Source organism: Aythya ferina, assembly GCF_964211825.1.
Source record: "Aythya ferina genome assembly, chromosome: Z".
In the NCBI taxonomy this organism is placed as follows: domain Eukaryota; kingdom Metazoa; phylum Chordata; class Aves; order Anseriformes; family Anatidae; genus Aythya; species Aythya ferina.
In genome coordinates this window covers 13,671,254-13,692,428 of record NC_140299.1, presented here as the reverse complement: position 1 = coordinate 13,692,428, position 21,175 = coordinate 13,671,254, and the positions used below count along the sequence as shown (strand labels likewise).

Sequence of the window (21,175 nt, the reverse complement as noted above, 5' to 3'; positions counted from 1 at the left end):
CTGCAAAAAACATATAAAACATGACTTCCAGATAACCACCCCCAAACCTGGTGGAATGGTGGAATTGCTAGGGAAAATCTGAAGATGTAACACAGAGAATATATCAAATCTGCAGGGTCCTGCTGTCATGTTTTCAGTTTTGATGTTGCAGTGAAAAAAAAAAAAAAAGAAAAAAAAAAAAAGACAATGCTGTCTTGGCTGAAGTTGCAAAGAACAAACAGAGGTTCTGTCACATCTACTAGTCTGATTTTTGAGTATGGTGATGTGTTGTCAGCATCTGATGCATTGGACCTAAGAACATATTTTTCTCTTTTGATAAATTCTGTAAATGGTTTCAGACAAAAGGGTATGATATCCTATTTGGAAACAAACACTATGTTTTTTTTGTTCATTCTGGCGGTTGTGTAAGGAAGATCTAGAATGAGGAAGTTGAGGAAGTTTCTGCTAAATAGTCTTTTTAGATTTTTTAAAGTGAGAATATTCTCAGAAGTATTTTTTTTTTTCTGTTGTTTGCTTGTTTGCTTTGTTTGGTTTTTGGATGGTTACATGGTTGTTTTTTGAAGGCGTTCTGTAGTGCTGGAGAGTGCACAGCTCCACCAGAGAATAGGAAGGCACTGTAACAACACTGATGGAATGAATTCAAAGACAGAGTTCTACAAATCTTACCTCTTCCAGCACATTTGTGAAGGGAAACAGAATTTCACTGAGACAATTGGGTGCTCTTTGCTGTTACTGAAAATGAAAAGAAGCTGTTGCTGGTAGTATCTATATTTTATGGGTCCCCTAGTATGAGATCATAGAATCATAGAATCACTTAGGTTAGAAAAGACCTTTAAGATCACTAAATCCTATGGAGGTAAAGGAGAGGTCAAGAGAAGGGCCACTAACATGTTTAAAAGACTAGAGCATCTCTCCATGAGGAGAGGCTGAGAGATCTGAGACTCTTCAGCCTGAAAGAGAAGGCTTAGGACAGACCTCATCAATGTTTATAAATACTTGAGCAACAGCCTCTTTCCAGTGATGCTCAGCAACAGAATAAGAGACAGTGGGCACAAACTGAAACACAGAAGGCTCTGTCTGAACACCAGGAGACACTTCTTTACTATGTGGGTGACAGGAACAGGTTGCCCATGGAGGTGGTGGGTTCTCCCTCCTTGGAGATATTCAAAAGGCTTCTGGACATGGTCTGGGTCAAATGGTTCTAATTAGTCCTGCTTCAGAGGAGATGCTGGACAAGATGCCCTCCAGAGTTCCCTTCTAACACCAGCTAATCTGTGATGCTGTGTATGTGGGCCTGGAGAGCAGCTGTGGATTTGTGGTTGTCACAGCTCAAGAGAAAGAAGCTGTTCTTGTACACATGACAAGAGATCAGTGGGGAAGATATCACTTTCAGCTTATCCTTCTCTGAATTTTGGGGTAATTAACACACAGGCTAGCACTAATGCTTGCAAGACTTGGGTCCGTGGAACAAACCAAACCACGTTCCTCCTAGGCAGGGGGAATAGCAGAGAAAAAAAATGTTTCATTGTTACTGGTATTTGTTTGCACAACCATGAGCCAGCTTCTTTTGGCTTCTTTTCAGCTACCAGCAATCATCCCAGGCTGCCAGTAACCTGGTTTGGGTTCAGCTGATCTTTTGTTTACTTGTTACTTTAAGTGCCATAGACACAGAAGGTTAAAAAACCAAAGGAGAAAAATTTAATAGCAAGGATGAGAAAGAGTCAATATCATTAGATTTTATTTCACGTGTGAGGTGCTCGTAACACAGCGTGTTTGGTAAACACCTTGCCTAGCTTCCCCTACTGTGTCATACTTGAGAGAAGTCCTTCCTCAAAAGAGGTAGCCCATGATCCAGGACACGTAGCAGTAATGAGTCCTGATGTTTTTCACGAGTGACCTTAGATTCTTTCCAGACTTCCTTCCTTGCAAATTCACCAGATAAATAGTAGGCCATAATTCTGCCTATTTGATAGGAAAAATAGGATACATTTTCAAATAAGCTGATATTGCACTTGTTTAGATTCAGCAGGAGAAGAGAGTTCCTGTGAAAATAATTTAGGGATAAATCATTTTCAGGACCCTACTAAGAGGGCATGACAATCTTATTATCGGAAGTAGAGTAAATGTTGTAGAACATCTTAGGTAGTTAAAAGAATGTCTTGGTGATCTCTAAGAGATGGAGTTGTGTATGGCTGAAGTAACTGCAGGCTGACACAACTCTGCTTTTACATTCATCTGCTCTCAGCAGTTGCAGGTTTTGTTCTCCTGGATCATATCTGCAGCCTTTGCAACAGTAGGAGCTCTTCAGCATGATACACATGCCACATCCGAAGTTGTATTCCAAGACCTTCCCAGTCAGTTGTGGCAAGGTTCCCTAATAAAGAGTCTCTTTGAAGAGTGGGCAGAAGAGGTAAATGTTACGTGGGCCTCTGTTTTTAAAACTAGTTCTTTTTTATATACCTAATATGGCAAATCTGGTCTCTGTGTAGGAACTGAGAACAGAAAAGTTACTAAGGTTTGTGGAGGATAAATGTTTCCTGTTGGTATTTTAAAGAATACAGTAGAAGCCTTAAAATAAAATACCAGCCCAAGAAGTTCTTTAAATAGCACAGGGAATATGATGAGCTCTGAGTCCACCAGAAACAACACAGGAAGAGGAAAGCCAGGGAACAGACTGTTGGTGGCAGGAATGATGGTGGGACAAGTTATTTCTCCAAATATTAACACACGTTTGACCCTGATATAAGTAGACTCTCACTAATAAAGAGGAAAGTCTACCACGATGGATTATACTCTTCTAATTATGGAGCCCGTCCTATGATAACAGACAGAAACCGCATGCTCGCCCAGGTTTCGATGTCTTGCTGCATGTGTAGATTTGATAGTAAGCTTCCAGACAAATAAGCAGAAAGCAGAATGGTGCCTTGTAGAAAGGAACAATGAAGGAAAATTTTGTCTTGCTCTTTTACTTGAACACATTGCTCCACTAACAAAAACAGAACAAAACAAACAAACAAACAAAAAAGTGATTCTGGCTACTTTTTATAGAAATTTTGGCTTATAAACTCAGCATTGAGCTTCAACACCATTTATGTGCTGGACAGAAATTACTCTTGCTATCAGAGATTATAGTTCAGTCCTACAACTACAGCAGTATTCAACATTATAGGGAAAAAAACTCAATCTTGTCACTGATACAATGTTGCTGTTAAAAACACTGCAGAGTCCAGCTCCCTCCCCTTTGTCTGTTGATCTTTATGGGTGTTGCCTCACAGAATTAGTTGATAATCTCATTATAGTTAATCCTGTTTTCTCCTTTTACAAAACAATCTTGTTGTGACTGACTGAGCTTCCTTTTCTTCCTATTTCTCTTTTTCCTTAGTTATTTCAGAGATGTTCTCTAGAAAACACGAACTCAGGGTGAATGCATATCCTGTTTAGTGGCTACAACTCCAGACTCATCAATCTCATCTACTGTCCCTATCAATAATTATTTTCTTTGAGCCAAACAACGTACAAATATAATCCGTAGCTCCTTTATGTTCAATTCACCAGTGTGCATAATTGCTCTATTTTGAAGCAATTAAGACTTCTCAAATGACATTTGGGGTTTACATTATCTTTTATACCTTTAAAAAGTGGTCTCTTTGACGAGGTTTCTTTACCAGTGCAAAATACAAATGGCTTATAAAATTGCAATTGCCTACAAATATTTTTGGCCCTTAGATACAAAGGTGCTTAATAAAGTAGATTCACTTAATCCAAGACATTTCTAAAGCATAACTAATGATGAATACATTTGTGCTCACCAGCAGCTGTTAGTGAGTTTACTAAAAGCATGTAAATGTTGTTTTGGTGTGTACAAGCATTAGAAGTATGCACACAGTAAACATAACTCTAAACAGCAGTTTAGGAAGGTGAAAACCTTCCTAGCAGGAAGGTGATAATCACATTGCATCTACCTGTTTATTCTGCCAAATGCTAACTATATTCAACAATAGTATACTTGAATTGGAGAGGATTTGCACAGACATGCTTTGTGTTTTTTGTTTTCCTTATTTAGTGCTTGTGAAAAGTGCTAAAGAAACCAAAGCTTTTATTTTTATTTATATGACATGGACAGTGAATAATCCCATTTCCTGAGTTTGTTTTAATCAGCTAATCCTATTTGGGAATAACGACTTTCAAAAGTAGAGAAGACACTTCAGTACACCCTACTTACCACAGGAGGTTTGGGAGGTAAAGAAAGCTCAGAAATTTACTACTGATTACTTTTATGTAGTTATAAAAACTATAATGTAGTTAGTTATACTGTAATTCTTCATTATTAGTTGTGCTAGAATTTCTGCACTAAATGAGGCAAGGATTGTAGGAGAAAGCAGTGTCTCATTTTGTTTCAGCCTGGAAAGAACAGATAAGCATTTTGGGCATGTACCAAGATTAGTTCCACTCAAAAATCTTGCCTTTAAACTTTTGGACCAAAAAGTATGCAACAAGGATATTTACAACCTCAATACTAAATATGGCTTAGTTATATTGTACATGACAAAACAATTTCAGCATAGTTACACAAGCTGTCATTTCATTATTAAAGGGTATCTCAGGACTGCCTGCCCAGAACTGCCACGTAAAGCAATGAGTGTTGTTCATTCCTTAAGATTATTTTGCATTCAGCAACACCTTGGTCTGAATCCACCAAGCAGACTATTCTTGCCAGGAACATTTTTCACTCTGAATAGGAAAGATCATCTGATTGTGGCAATGAAGAAGTACTGTGATTGTTACCGGGGAGAGAATGGAGAGGGAAAAGGTGTGAGCACAGACCCTAAGGACAATTAAGCACCTATATGCTGGTGCCCACATATCATGTGGCAGCATTGGTAACATACCATGTTAACAATAAGAACTTCTACAACAGAGTCACTTACCCTGTAGCTGTCAAGCTGCTTAAAATCTTTCAGTGTCTGACTTATGCCTATAAACTTTTGGCTTCTGATGTTTCGGCCATTAGAGGCATTAGGCTTCTGCACTAGGCTTCAACTCAGAACTGAGACAGAAATAGGTGGTCCATGTATATGGAGGAGCAGTGTTTAACTCCATACTCCAAATTAATTAAAGAGGAAAGAATTTAAATTGGATCCTGCCATCTCCTAGCTGAACACTCGAGTCACTGCGTTCTGACATGTTCCACATAGATCTGTTTCAAACTTTTCTGTTCAAGTTTTTCTTCTTCTCATAAAACACAGAAATACTGCTTGGAGCAGGGATAGTAATCCCAGTGCTCCTAAATGGTGTCTTCAGCATCAAAAGACAGAAGGAGAATGCCCAAGGAAGTCACCAGCCCTGGAAGTATCTAAAAAACATGTAGGTGTGGTGCTTAGGGACAAGATTTAGTGTTAGACTTGGCAGTGTTAGGTTAGACTTGGTGATCTTGGAGGTCTTTTCCAATGTAAATGATTCTAGGATTCTAGGAAGCAGTTTTCTTTTTCTTGCCCAAAGACTATTTCAGTAATTCATATGGAGAGGGTTAACTTCTACAGGAGAAACAGAAAAAAATATATAAATAAAAATATTACCCCACTTGACAACAGAGCACACATAGAAAAATCTGTTCAAACCAGAGGAGGTCTTAGGTCACAGTCTTGGTACTTTGATTAACAAGTTATTAAGTTATCAGGGTTTTTAATGAGAACAGCTGATCTGGCCACAAGTGTGTCCAGAGAAGATGTTGATAAGCAGAAACAGGAGGTACACTAACACAGACCCCCTTGCATGTGACACGAAACACATTTCCCAGTAAGTGGTACCAGTGTCAGGGACAGGGGGCCTATGACAAACCCGGTAAATACACATCCTCCTGTCATTTCCTCTCGGTCAGCTCTAAGCCCTCCTGGATCAGTGTGCTGGCTTCTAGGATGCCTGTTGTTTGGTCTGACATAGACAAAAGATGTTGTGTGAAGCACTTGGGTGTTTAGCCAAAGCCTGTTATTTCTCTCTAGGTGAAGAAGGACTCACACATTATCAATGCTGAGTGTTATAGTATTCACCCTCAGTGATGTTCCCAAAGATTTACAGCTGTGGAAACATTAAAACTGAGACCAGCCCATGTAATTTCCATGCTAACACCTTTCTCTCTACAAGATCTTTTTCTCCCTACTAATCTGTTGTCTTGCTGAAATGATTTGTATATAGGGGGCAGATTTGTATTCAAGTATCTTGTGGTGGTATTAATGTATAATAATTTACAATAAGAATCCATTAGAATTGCATCTATTAAAATGGCATAGGAAGTGTCCCAAGTACTTATCCATTTCAGAATTTTCTTCATTTTCACTAGTGTCTCTCCTTTATAATCTGAGAGCTTTTGTAGTGCACAATGTTAGCAGAGCATATTCCCTGGCTACTTCATGATGCTGGCACGCAAGGTAAAGGTTTTTCCAGATAAATCCTCTTCCTTCTGCTGCCCTCTTGCTAATGCTGGCCTGTTTTCCTCACCTCTGTTTACTTTTACCTGTAAGAGTCATACTAAACTCTGCACTGTTGGGCAGTCTTGGGATAGAGCCGAGGAAACACTGGACTGTTCTTTCCCATGCAGCCCTAGTAAATAAATGCTTTGAGATGCTCTTTGTGTGCAATTTTGGAGTATAACTTGATCCAGGGCTTCATAGAAAGACTTTGTAAAACCTTCCATATCCCACTAACCTGTTAGCAGTTTTGAGATAATGATGCAACAGGGCATTTCAGAATGGACCTGTTTTAATTCTTTTATCAAATCCATCTTTGTTCAACAAAGATACTGAATGGAAATTCAATTTAAAATTTGCTCATATAATTTGCTGAATCAGTACCTTAAATAAGGCCTTCTTTTTCTTCACACTGCTCTATTTCCTACTTTGTAGATGCAAAGGTGGCATCTCGACAGCAGGAAAGCATCAACTTGATGCCATGCCCTGAGATTACAAACAATGGAACTGGAGAAAGCAACATTCTGAAGAGAAATTCCAAGTCACTCTTTCCTCATAAGGGTTAAATTAGACCTATAGCAGCAATACCACCCTGAGACATGCATAGGCAGACACGGACAGATATATAGAGAAAGAGCATTCATGCTCATTTCACTTAAAAGAATGCATAGGTTTTTTGTTGGTTGTGGTTTTGTTGTTTTTGTTTTTTTGCTTTACAGGAATTCTCACAGACTTCGAGACGCGACATTGATGAGAGCATGCTGTCTGTTGCCTAAACAATTTCAATTGATTTTATTAAGAAAAAGAAATCTTGGAATAGCATCTGCTTTAAAAGACAATATCTCTCTTTCTTATTCTGACATAATAAGTGCTGACAGAAAAGAGCACTGAATGCATCTTCTGTGAGACGTCTCAAGTATCTGACAACTGCATTCAGTGCTGCATCTGGGCTGGAATTTTCAAGAGTGCAAAGGCGCAGGTAGTCAAATTCCAAGAGAGTTGGGGACTTTGTTCTGGAGGTGTTTTGAAGCTTAGACTTACTCCTTGCTCCAATAAATATTCTTTGCTGCATGGTAAGCCTCACTGAACAAACAAGTAATGATGTTACCCAGGCCAGGAGAACTCCAAAGTATAGTGGATCAAATACAGGATGACATGCACAAGATAGCCTTGCTAAATAAGTTTATGAAATCCTTGCTTGTTTACTCAAAGAAGATAATCAACAAATGGTTTAATGGAAACAAACCCTATGGTGAGTGGTATCATGGCCATGGAAAGAGAAGTATCAATCCCAGGTGGTCCCTAAGGGCTATGTCAAATGGATGGAAAGATGCCCAAAGCTACTTTTGCTTCTTAGGAAGAAGTGTCACTGGTTCTTTTAGTAGCAAGAAGGCTGCAAGAAGGTCAAGGATGAGGCTTACTGTCTTTGAAGCTAACAATGAGCAAACTGGCTATATGTCAACCTAGTGGGACAACTAGTATATTAGGAATGAATGTATGTGCTCCCAGCAAAGGAATATCTAATATCATAAAAGATAAATGCTGTGCTGATTGTGATATAGTCTTCAAGAATTTTGCAAGGTGTGATATCAAAGTAGTGGTAGATGGCTGTGGTGGCAAAGTAGAAAAGGAAGATGTGGAAGACAGTGGAAGGGATCTAATGTCTATGACATAACAATTAACAATGACATGAGATTAATTAATTTTGTAGCAGTTAAGGACACAGTTGAATAGCACAGAAACTTTCTTTAAAATGTTATTAGGCATATATGTCTATCTACAGAGGAGGTTTCTAGTAATCAAATTGTATATTTTGTCTCAGGGCAAAAACTGGAAGCCTAAGAATCGATCATGGAATGATAGCACAAACGTGATAAGAAAATTCAGTAGACCAGTTATAGATAAAACACAACATGCCAGAGGTATATGAAAAACAGGCATGAAAAGGTAGCAGTTAAAAATAGACTTCAGAAGAAATCATGGCAGACTGAATCAAAGAAGATAATTCAGGAGAATTCCAAGTATGAGAAACAAAGGATCATTTGACAGCACATGGGAAAGTAATTGGAAACTGACATGCAAAGTGAGAATGCAACTTCCAAGCTGGTCTCATGCTAAGTGTGATAAAACCAAAAAAGGACCTGAAGTACTTAGGTCCAGTAGGACTATGCAGAGTAAAATGCATACAACATAGGAGTAATTTATGAGAGCTACAACACATGGAGAAAAGAAGATCAATTCAGAGTGTGAAAAAGGACAATGCAAGAATGCAGTTCTGGACAGACGGAAGGAGTTCTTTAATGACTTTCTTAGTACAAATAGCTTAGCTGTTTGTAGAAGAGAAAAGTTTAAGAGGTAGTTGGAATTCTCGGAAACAACAAGGAAAAAAGGTTGGAAATGTTAGAACTGAATTACTGAAATCAGAGAGATGATGGAAAGGACTTTGTGGGATGATGGGATAAGATAGCTTAAAGACTATTTAAAATGACTTTGTTGGATTGAAAATAGTTTCTCCAGCATTTTTTGTAAAGTGTTGGAATAGATTTTAAAAAGGATCACAAAACTTCCTGCACAGTACAGTTTATTAATTCCTGTTTGTGACATTTTATACACCCATCCGTTACACAAAGGAGATAACAAATGAATAGCAATGTGGTTTCTGGAAAATAAGAGTGGGAGTAGACAGAAAGATTGACTCCTTCTTGTCTCCTTAAGGTGTCCTGGGAGTCATGGTACAATTATAAAATTTGCAAGAGGGACTGAAATTAGATGATTGTCAGAAGTCCTTCTGATGTTATTAATGGATTTAGTGACTACAAAAGAAAGACAAGTTCTTTCACTGCTGTTTAATGCTGGGCAATCAAAAACAAGTGAAGTAGAAACAGTAAATTGAAATAGTGTTTTTAATACACATGATCAGCTATGCAAAAATATGCCATAACAGGAGTTTGGGGCAAATTGAAAGAATCCATGAATAATTATGATCTTTAAAACCATTAAAGAAGGAAGGAAGCAAGTATGTGGGAATTAAATGGACCACCAGCAGAGACTCATGCTCTGCAGGCATAGCCACATGCAATCAAAACCAGCCCTATAACAGGCAAGTACATTGCGATTATGGTCTGCCAAATGGTGAGCAAGCCAAATTGTAAGCCATATCACCATTTACATTGCTCTTGAGTTTATTCATCTAGATCTTAAAATAAACAGAAATTGAGTCTCATATTCTAAGAAGTTCTACTTTGGTTTGAACGTAAGTGTAAATATATTCCTTGAGTCCAAAAAGATGTGGGGAAAGTTCAGCTGTTGATGATACAAGTGTGTTTGAGGTGAATGTGAGATGGATTTTAGGTGCTCATAATGCAGTGTACTGCTGCTCTGGCCACAATATTGAAAGTATTAAGAAAAAAAAAAAAAAAGTAGTTTATTGCTCATTTGAAACATGCTGCAGAAGCTGCACAAACAGCTAATCTGCCCAGAATTATCAAGCAGGCTTGGATTTCAGGGTAGTCTTAATTGCTATTATGAAGAAAATATCTTTCCCACTTATTTTCTGGAGACTACGTCTTATTGTCTAAGTATTTGCAAATGCACATATTGCTGCCCTGAAATACATTGCAGTGAATTCCTCCAGTCTACTTTATTTAAAACATTGTCCCTGGAGCTGAATAATACCTTTGTAGCAATTTGAGCTATTACAGAAGTGTACATTGGAAATTGTAGTAATCCTAATACAAAAAGGCAACAAAGACACATTCCTAAATCATGTCAAACAGCTGTTGTTTTGCTGTTGTTGTTTGTTTGTCTATTTGTTTTGTGTTTTTGTTTGTTTTCCCTTGAAGATCACATTTAAGTTTTGGATGTTCATGCTTGAGTGTTCTTCTTGATGTATCTAATGCAGGCGTATGTAAGCTGTCCTCTCAGGTGCTGTTAACCACAGTTGATGATGTATTTTTGTAGGACCATGAAGAAAGTCCATTACCTCTGGACTTAGAAATCTACAGTAGGGTTTTTCTTTCCTCTAAGTGATTGTATAACAGAATTATTTTTAACTAGTAGTTTGTCTTCTATCTACAATTGAAAATAGAAATAAAAAATATACTAGGGATTTCTGGGAAGTCCGTGGCACAGAGAACAGAAATTATTTTACAAATATCTTCCAGATTTGAAGACAGAGTACAGCAAATGAGACCAAACAAGCTGACCTGAATTTGAAGCTAAATCTATATTTTAAGAATACCAAAACAACCAGGGATGAGTCACTGGGTAGGCAAAAGTAACCACAACGTTTGTGCACAGTCTATACAGTGAGCTTGACATGGTTTCCAAAACCTTTAATTTCTGTTGGTTTAGAGGAACTAAACACAACCTTTAAACAAAATGCTGTGCTTTTACAAAGTCTGTGCTTTGCAGAAATGAGAAATATACTGAAAGCATTAACCCTTCAGTGCTGTAATCACAACAAAGGTTGAGCATCTGTGAGACATTATCTAGACTGTTATCTTGAATAAATCACTAAAATTTGTGCAAATTTTCTCACCTAATGAGAATACATAATACCAACATTGCAGGTACTTATTAAAATGAATGAATCCATGTCAGTAAACAAAATTTTCTGGCATCAAAATGCAAGCAGCTTATCCAAAGCTCACTGAATTCAAAGGGAGCTTTTCTGTGAAAGGGATTTGAATAAGTCCTTTAGTAGTAACACTTAATCCTGAAGAGAACTGCTGCTATTCTTAAAGATGTATTCTATCAGTATCAATGTGATATCTGTTCAAAGGTATTCATTGCCTTCTGTGGAAGCACAATGGTGAGAAAGCTATCATACCCATCCCTCCCCCCCCCCCCCCCCCCACACACACACACATATTTTCTGCATTACTTCGTGTAAAATTAAGAAAACAAGAAACCTAGCATACTACTCCCCTAAAATAAATAAATAAATAAATAATATTTATTTTAAGAAGGTTTTGCTAAACATGGGATCATAAGAACAGAAGTTTGGGATGATTACAGCAATGAAAATTAATAAAGTGTCATAAAACTATCTGGTGTCCCTAAAACATCAAATGAAATTCTCACCTATTTGCTTGAGCTGTAAGTGCGTTATCCTGTTTCTTCACAAGGAGTGTGAAAATCTTTCACAGTTGTTACTTCATTAGTGGAAAATTTGTATACTCTTTCCTCATCAACTAAGCAAGAACTGGAACTTTTCAGCATTTTTTCATGGGAATATTCAGAACTTTTTCAGTATATTTTCAATACCATAGGTGTATCTTTTAAGAGCACTTATAACTTCATCTTTCTCTTGTGTGTGTTGAACTAGAAATAGTTCCCCAGAGTTTCCTATGCGTTTTGCTCACGGAAACTGCATACACCAGGCAGGTGATTCTGTAAGCAGTGTAACAGGACAATAGTGGGTTTTTCACCCTTTCTGTGAAGAATGAGTAAAGAAAGACTTCAAGTCCCATCTAGCAGGAAAAAAAAAAAAAAAAAAAAAAAAAAAAAAGAGCCTGAATCCTTAATGCAGTAATTGAGGCACTTTCATGGACTAATGGAAACCTGGGTTCTGGTCCTGCTTAAAGGGCTATTTATATAAGACAGTAACTGGATTCAGTGCATAAACAGTCCTTAGAGCAGGGGCTAGAATTCAGATCTCCCCTTCTCTTGGCAAATATCCAATTTAACACATTTGAATGCCATTCTCATTATCTTCCCCTATTTTAATAGGAATCCAGACATCTCTATGACATTCTTATTTTGCATTGGCTATCTTTAGGCATCTTTTGCAATGAGAACACTGACCTAAGGCAATTCCCTCCACTTGGAGCTCAGAGACTCGGTTACAAGAGCCAAATGCTCAAGGGCGAGGCAATGTCTGACTTTGAAGCATCTAAGAAAGCAGCAGATATTGGAAACCAGGCTTCAAAAAAATAAAAATAAAAAGGTTCAAAGCTTCTCCTAGCCTCAGGTTTGTTTATCTCAATAGGCATATGAAAATAGCTCACAGCATCTGGCACAAAGTAATTTCCTGCAAGTTAATATTCAGAACTGTAAATCTGCATTTGTGTAATGTTACTACATTTATAGCAGTCTTGCTTGTAAAGGTAAAAGTACTGTTTATTAAGGATAAGGCAGACAAAAAACGACACAGATGCTGTTTAGGGTAGAGGAGAAAATATGCTGACATAGGTCATTATTTGGCTACTATCTATGTAATACGGGAGCCAAAAATATTGAAAACAGATTATTTCTTACTGTGTATATTGAGGAAGAAAAGGTTACCCAAGGTTTTCTATGCATTTGGCTCAAGGATGCTGCAATATGAGAACATGTGATTTGTTAGGGAAATCCTATGTGACTCTTCTACAGCAGCTAACCAAGTAAACAAGAAGTGAACTGGAACTTTCTGTACAAGGACTTTTTACTGGAACCATTCGGAAGCTTATGAATATACTCAGGATTCATTGGGAGGTTCCCTTTCTGTTAGATCTGCTGGTGCAGGCATCATGTCTCAAAGAAATGAACTTTGAACAACTTAAGGTTTTGGACCTAGAAAAAGGTATTCATCCCTTCACAGTTTCAGGATCATGTCCTCATAGCGATTTCTGTGTGAGTTGATTTTTACAAAATACAAAGAAACAGCATAAACATCATTTTAAAAAAACTTTGACCATAGCAATCTTGCTAATAAACTTCACGTATGGTATGAGCATCTTTATAAGGTGACAGATGAAATTTTTGCATATCTCCGCATGTGGCTTTTCAGACATTCAAGCTGGCATCTATCTGTGTCATTAAGTCTAAAATGATTCAAAACTTCCTATCTTATTCTGACCCCTCATTTATGAAAACCACCAGTGTAATTCTTTTCTTGACTCCAATGGAAAGCATATGGGAATCACTGGTTGCTGAAAGCCCAAGTCTGTGATGGTCCAGCTATGCTTCTCAAGAGAAGTCAATGGTAAAGAGTTGTTAAAAACTGTCAAACAGAAGACATAAAGAATAATGATATTTGTTTAAAAGTTTTAACTCACTAAAGCGTCTCATCTCACTCTTTTAAAGGATTTTAGTCCTTATTCTGCACTGACATTTCCAGAGGCACATTCATGTCTACACAGTTTCTGCAATAGAACTTGGAGTTATGTTCTATAAATTATTTAAAAGAATACTTCCCTTAACTGAGCATGAACATGCTTGTATCCAGAAGCTGGTGAGGACAGTTGGATGTATTTGCCCCTCCTGTTTTCCCAGCTGTTTCTTCTCACTCAGTTTCCTTTGTGCAAACTTTCCACATTATTTCAGAGGGCGCAAGTATCTCAACTCAGAGCTATTGGCTTGTTGTGCTTGCATTTCCAACAAATAAAAATAAGAATGGTGGGTGCCCATCACCTTTAACATTAAGCTCCTTGTCTTTACACTGAGTGTATCTATTGTGTTAGTAACAACACCACAGCAATACTTTATGCCAAAACTGGGGAGCCATTGAGTTTCCAAAGCCCTGTCCATTGTCCTCAAAATAATCCTGCACCTTGTCCCCTTAAGCATTACATTCTCATACTTTCCATTAGCTTCCAATATAGAAATCACCTGTGGAAATTATTTCACATAAAATTGAAACATCAGTTTGCACATTGAGCAGCAGTATTCAGCAGTTATACTTTGTGCCTTGGATAGGGGATCTAGGATATTTCTATGATACATGTATCCTATCATTTTGGATAGTCTTATATGAGCCTTCCAAACCTCATTGACTCTCTTGTTCCCCCTTTCATTTAGGCAACTGACAAAATGCAGGCTGTTGTAGATGATTTCCATCAAGGGAAGAAAGCAGTGTCAGGCTAAGACTATTTGTGATGCAGTCTAGTTTACTTGCAGAGAACCTAGTAAGACGGTTTCCCTAAGTATATTCAGCTCCAGGAGCTGGAATCTCTGTCACTACTTGTAATTCTCTTTTCCTTTCAGCAGAGCCTTCAACGAACATTTGTCTCATATTGCTGGGGCTAGCACTTCTGCAATGACACCTGGTATTTCCGTGCCACTTTTTCTTCCTACTTATTTTTTTTGTCTCTCAGTTCTACAGACCTTGATAAACATATATTAAAAGAATCCTTCTACCAAAAATAAAACATATTTTTGTTTAAAACAATTTATCCTGGTGTTTTTTAATTTAAATTTCATTTTTATTTTTTAGAGAGCAGTAGACTCACACTTTCCCTGGACAATTTTTGGTTTTAGTTCCGCTGTTTCAAAGTAGTGGAAAACTGAGTAAATATTATAAGAATTCTAGGATACCCCAATCAGAACTGCTGGGATACCCCAATCAGAACTGTGATTTCACCTGGAAACAAAGAACACAGCCGTTTATATCTTCATATGTCTTCTTGCAAGCTGTGAGATCAGCGCCAAAAGATGTGCTTTGTAGGGATTCCAAGCTCTTGTCAGCAAAATCAATGTCAGTAGGATCACAGTCCATAAAAGCACTGGAGAGGGAAAGACTGTTAATGCCAAAAGCAGGTCTATATCTTTTCTCTTTTCTAGGTTGGGATCTGTACATCTTCTCTTGCTCTTCATAAGCCATCAGTACCTCAGGTTTTGTGTGATGAATGAGTCATACAAAAACAGTATAAATGGAGATCCTCTTCTGCTCATGGAATATCATAGGTTCTTTATTATCTAGCTAATTTTGGATTATTTTAGATTTCAAAATCTGTAGATTCATTCTGCTAAACTGATTCAGCACAAATATGAGATTTGGAAGGTCACTAAATGCATAGACGGGAATTTTGGTAAAATTTTGTGGATGTAGATTGTTCAGTGTCCCATTCATTTCAAAAGAAAAATTTGTGTTAATTAGGTTTGTTTGCAAGAGCAAGCATTAAGGCACCTCTTTTAAACAACATTAATTGGCTTTTAGGAATGAAATTATGGGGAAAGAATGAGTCATAGTGGTAAAGTATCAATCTTCCTAATGATAATGTCACTAAAGTCATGTCCTCTACTCCATTCATCTTTTTCAGGAATGGCTTTGTGAGAGCAGAGGTCATATGGTAGAGAGTTCAATGCTTTTCTCACCAATACTGATAGCAAAGGTTTGCATAGACTCGATCTGTCCCTGCATAAATCAAAGACAAGTTTTTCATACTCACTTTGCTTGGGCAGGTTTGATATTCAACAGTACGATAATAAAGATGGAATTGTTTTATCCCCTTTAATAAAACTTAACAGTTACATAGCTTTATCTTTCCAAACTGCTGGGAGCAGCAAATGACTAGCTAAACACAAAGATAACCTTTATTCTCTAATCTTAAGAGTCCCATACTTCCCATTTGTTTCCAACACAGAGATTTCCTGTGAAAGTTATTTCTCGTACAGAGCTGCAATTAGCAGCAAAGATTTAAAGCATCTCTGAGAGAATATTTAGTAGATCGCTTCTGCAGCTTGTGGTTTATCTCAAAAGGTAGGAATAGCATCACTTTTGGTCAGTGACTGCTGCAGTATGAAATGAAGGCCAGCTCTCCAGAGATTTCTGTGACAGAGGGTAGCTCTCTGTAAGAAGGTGTGGGAGTAGTCCTTTAACCTGCTTCAGAATAATAAAAGGAAGGAGAGAGAGAAGGGGGAAGGAAAAAAAAAAAATAAAATACCAAGGAGAGAGAGCATTTGCAGATAGTGGGGAGAGCTGTAGCAAGATATTTTTTTTGGTGCTTGAAGTATTACTGTCGCCAAACCTTTTTCTTCTTACAAGAAATGCATGTTTTTGGGTCACACTGAGATTGTGCCAAGTAGTTCCCTTTGGAAACCGACTTTATTCATGTTCTTCCTCTTACCAGCTGTGGGAACCCATCCCACTGGTGACTTGGTACACATTCTCCCTGAAGCCTTTTGGTACACTCCCTCCTTCTAGAACTAGAGCCAGCTGCAGTAGCAGGACAGACTTCACATCTATGTGCAGTAATAACTCAGCGTCTTTGGCAACCACTTCTTCCAAAAAAGCAATGATTTATGCATCCACTGTCACCTGTGGGCCTTACTGTGCAGTGTATAAGCTTGTCTCCTGACTCTGGAGACTCACAGAGCTGTGGGCAAGAAATCTGTGAGATGCCTACTTTGGTGTTGCTGCAAGACATTGCTGTTCTGTTCTCCTAACTCAGAACAGTATAATCAGCTGCTGCTTTCTGAGAGTCACATTTTATTATGGCTACTGAGCTTTGGTTGGCACAAGCCAGTGGCAGTGGTTGGTCCTGCTGGGGCTGTGCTACAGGCAGAGCTATATGAAAAGAGGGCATCATGCACCTTGGGGGTTGTTCCTGCTTCCTCCTGATGTGGAAGGTTTGGAGGACATTTTTACCACTTGTGCCCTGAAAAAAAAACCTGTTACTGACACAACTTACATTAACCTTTAGAAGAAGTGGAAACTTCAACAAGTCTTTCCAACACAGCTTTCTTGTGTGGGTTTCTCTGTGGGAGGAATCAGGCCTTTCTGGAATAAAACACCAAAGAGTTGCGTTCCTCCCTCTGAAGCCCAAAAGAGTGGTAAGATTGCACAATGCTGGTCAAGGTTGTTGCCTGTAATAAGGGACAGGCTGAATCACAGTGTGAGTGTCATGGGTAAATACAGGTTTCTTCCCAATTCATACAGGAAGTCTAATTGTTCATTGTGAAGAACACATAGCTTCAGCACCTGAACATACAACTAATGTGCAACCATGCCCTGGGGTGGCAGTGAGAACTTTGCCTTTCCTCTCCTCACCTCTCCTCCCCAAGCACTGCTGTTGAGACCATCACCCTAGTTTCTGCTCCAGCCTTTTCTGACCTTATAGCTTCACTTTTGATATTTAAGGAATAGCCATGCTTCAAAAGTAGAGTGGACAGTGCCCTCTAGCCTAATGAGGTGGTCAGAGCACTCCGTGGACATGGGAAACATCTGGAGCACCTTTGGCCATTGCACTCCAGCTCCTCTGCTTCCCAAACAAGCCTTTTACCACCTCTGGAGTTGGAGGTGATGTTTTCACTGACCTGTGATGGCATCTGTTCTTTCTTCTGTGTGGTTATGGAGAGAGCCCACTCTGGTGTTTAAATATACGGGAGGATTTCAGGCTAAAAATGTCATTTAGGGAGGCCTGAGAATTGTGCGTAGGTAGCACAGGATGTAACGCAAAAAATTAACATTGACATCTCCAAATCTAGGAAAGACTCCATCTGGATGTGACTTCACACAGTGTTTATCTTCTACAGCTTAAAGGTCCAGGCTTTCAGACAGCCTTCTTTGGCATCAGTCTTGCTAATTATAGGCATAAGGAGGATGACTATGTATATGTGGCCAGGGGTCTGGAGTAAGGCACTGTGGAATTGCTGCCCTTTTGTGCATATCAAAAGAGGGAAGACAACAAAACCTCAGCTTACAGGGCTGCGTAGGAAAGCAAACCTAAGAAAAGAAATGAGACAACAGTAATTTCCTTTTGCCTAGGAAAAATGCCTCATGCTCAGCAGGTTGCTTGCTGTGAGCTTTTTCACATGTTCACTAGATGCCTGCATGGGTTTGTAATTATGCATTTTAGGTGCAGCAAAGAGTGTGTGGGGGCTTTGTTGTTTTGTTTTTTGTTTTGTTTTCTTTTGAGTTCTCAATTTTTCTTTGCATGAAGGAGAACTACCAGTCTAACTCAAGTATAAGGAATTGTTAAAACACTGAGTTCTGCACTCCACAGCAACACTGTGCATAAAACAGGGAAGAAGTAAAGGCTGTAGGGGCACTCAGCACTTGCAACAGCCAGCTTACAGTCACCAGCTTGCCAACACCAGCATGCCAAAGCAAAGCACTTTTGCTTCACTGCAAAAGTGGGGCTTCACTAAAGTGCCTCCAAAGTTGGAATTAAAAGCCCAATACGGTCTTTCTGGATGTAGGTTCTCCTGTAAGCCAGGTACTCCTTCCAAGACAGTTTGTTCCCATATATGTATCCAAATGATGTAGTTACAGAGGTTTTTGAAGGATGGGTAGTGCTCTCATGTGCTGAGGTGTGGACTTTCCAAGAAAAGAATCAAGAAGATCTTTGCAATCAGAACACAGCTCTGCTCCATCTGTTGTCACTGCCTTTCTTCAGATGATGGTCAAAAGGCAAGTTCTCTTTTCCCAGTCAGCATCAGTCAGTCTCCTGCTCACTCCATCCTGGCTATTGCAAGTATGTTTGGGTCTCTGGCCATGCCTGAAATACTCCAGTCTAGTGGCTAAGACACATAGCTGAAGGATCATCACCTCTTCGTGTTTGAGGACAGCCTAGAGCCCAGGACTGTGGTTTGACACATGACAAGAGTGCTGCCCTTGGATATTTATGGCAGCTCCATAGCCCTTCAATCTTTGCTCTTGGCTGCTTATTCCTGTTTATCCTGACCTCCTACCAGTCTTCCAGTGGATTGATGTTTGTATTCTGTGTAACTGACAGCAAGGGAACTATTCAGTTAAAAAATACCTTGAGGGGAGTTTAATTAAAAAAAAAAAAAAAATTTTAAAAAAAATTGTTTCCTTGATCTTACTGTGTGGCTATGCACAAAGATTTAAACTAACACAATGCAGCACAGAATAATAAAAGTGACATAATGGATGCTCAAGCTCATACCGCTGGCAGCAAAACTACCTGCCAAACCCTAATCTAGGCCACTACATGCATGAACTCAGCCTGTGCGTCCTGCACTCACCATAGCCGTCTCAAATATATGCTCTACTAAGTCACCGGTGAGCTGTGCTTCAGATCTGGGAGCACTGAACACGGCTATGTGGATGTGAATCACTGCTTTAGCTCAGTGTTAACAAATGAGAGTCTGACACAGGGATGGTTGTTCTCTGCATCGCAGGTGACCCAAGAGGGGAAAGAAGCTGCCTAGACATCCTACTTGGCAAAGACAGGGCACAAGACTGAGCACGCTCAGAAGTACAATTTTCAGCTTGTAAGTATGTTCCTGGTGTCTGTGTTGCTGCCCACACATGTTCTAAGTGTTTTTCAGAAAATAGTTTTCTGCCTGAAGAAGCTTAATCTTACAGCCGTGATGATACAACAAATCGTTCCCTGGGTGGGCAGCCTCCTGGCTTTACTAGGGATAAGCAGACAGGCAGATGGAGATTGCTGCCAATCTGCAAGCTAGTGAAAGCAAAAACGCATGTTGCACCAGAAGGGAGGACACGAGGATGTATGCAGATATGTAATTAAGTGGGTACTAGGTTAGGACTGTACGTCATTGCTAGGGATGGTTTTGTACAAAAATAAACACACAGCACAGCACAAAAATAATTTTACCTTGATGGAAACCCCTGGAATGGATACAGAATTTACCTGAATGCTTGACCTAATGCAAACAGCCAACCTGACTTTATGAAGACATCTCTAAAGCTGCCTTTCAAATATGCCAGGATTACCTTCTTTGCTGGAGTCAGAATTTCTGTTTATGCATCAATACAGACCTTTCATTAGCCTGCAAGAGAACAGTGATTAACCAGAACGACTGAGACACACCAAACAATAATATTTGTAAGGTCAGGCCCACAAAGGACAAAGCTGCTTCAAATACATGGATTTTGCCAAAGCTAAGCCTTAAGGTAGTTATTTGTACATTATTTAATATGATAATATCCCAAGCCGTGATGCACTCTGCTAAGTAGTACTGAAACCCACAAGAAGTCCCAAAGACACCTTTTAACCCAATTTTTCTTCTACATGTAGAAGTCAGTGGTTACAGCTAAGTGCACAGTCCCACTCTTCAGTTTGGCCACTCTCCACAGCTTTCGCATGTTAGCCTGAACTTGGGCTTGGTGCAGAACATACCCTGGAATCCATCTCTGAGGGACCATGTGAGAGTCTGATACATTGATGTGGGGGCTATGCATGTTGCAGCCTTGTCCAGCAGTAGAGATCTTGGGTTTCATCTTGTGCATGAGATAAATGCATTGAGCCATGAGGATAGCTGAACAGCAATGTGAGCAGAAAAGTTTGTGGATCACAAGACTTAACATCCTTAAATGTGCTTTAGCTTGTAGTTTCCACACAGGGAGCCCACAGGGCTTTAAAGATTGAACACATTTTATGGCCTCTGAAAAATGTCATGGAAAGACTGACAAGACAAATGCAATGACCTGGGTAAATACATGCTATTATACCTGTGTTATATGCTCCTCCAAAACATTCTCTAGGTATCTCCACCTTCTTCCCTGGCTGAGTTGTCTTTGTCCTTGCTTTTGTGCTGATGCACAGAAATTTGGTTCCACACAGTGAGTGGGTTTACAGCTCAGTCCAAGGATAGTATAGGAGAAGACATATTTTTTCCCCTGGATGTGGTTCAGTAGGGTATGAGGGTGTTGCTGCCTGGAAACTTTGTGCACAGAGAATTTTGATGATTTTAGCCACTTATTCAGGAATCACTGACACTGGCTGCTCAACTGAGTTACAGGAATTCTGGTTAAATGGCTCCTGTCCGTGCAGAGGTCAGCTCTTGAGTGCATGCAAAGTTTGTAACAGCTGAGTTATTGCTTCAAATTCATCCAACATTCATTAGACATGTTCAGACCATGTACTGAAGAACAGAAAATCTGAAGCATCACACAGGCATCAACTTATGAAGCTTTATAGTACAAGACATTTCTTTGTGGGAGCTCATAGAAAAAGAAAAAGCATGGCAATATCTGACTGATAAATTGGTGAACAGAAAAATAAGACTGTCAGGAA

The 21,175-nt window shown here is 39.1% G+C and overlaps 1 protein-coding gene across 2 annotated transcripts in view; it reads left to right on the top strand.

The window, feature by feature from the left end:
* LOC311426589 (leukemia inhibitory factor receptor-like) overlaps nucleotides 1-21,175 on the top strand; it is a 114,041-nt gene that overhangs the window by 31,329 nt on the left and 61,537 nt on the right. Inside the window, exon 3 of one of the 2 annotated variants that reach the window (XM_084503049.1) lies at nucleotides 19,314-19,406. The exons of the other annotated variant lie outside the window; for it this stretch is intronic. The gene's annotated coding sequence lies outside the window, so the exon portion shown is untranslated. The remainder of the gene's footprint in view (nucleotides 1-19,313; nucleotides 19,407-21,175) is intronic. 2 annotated transcript variants of the gene reach the window in all.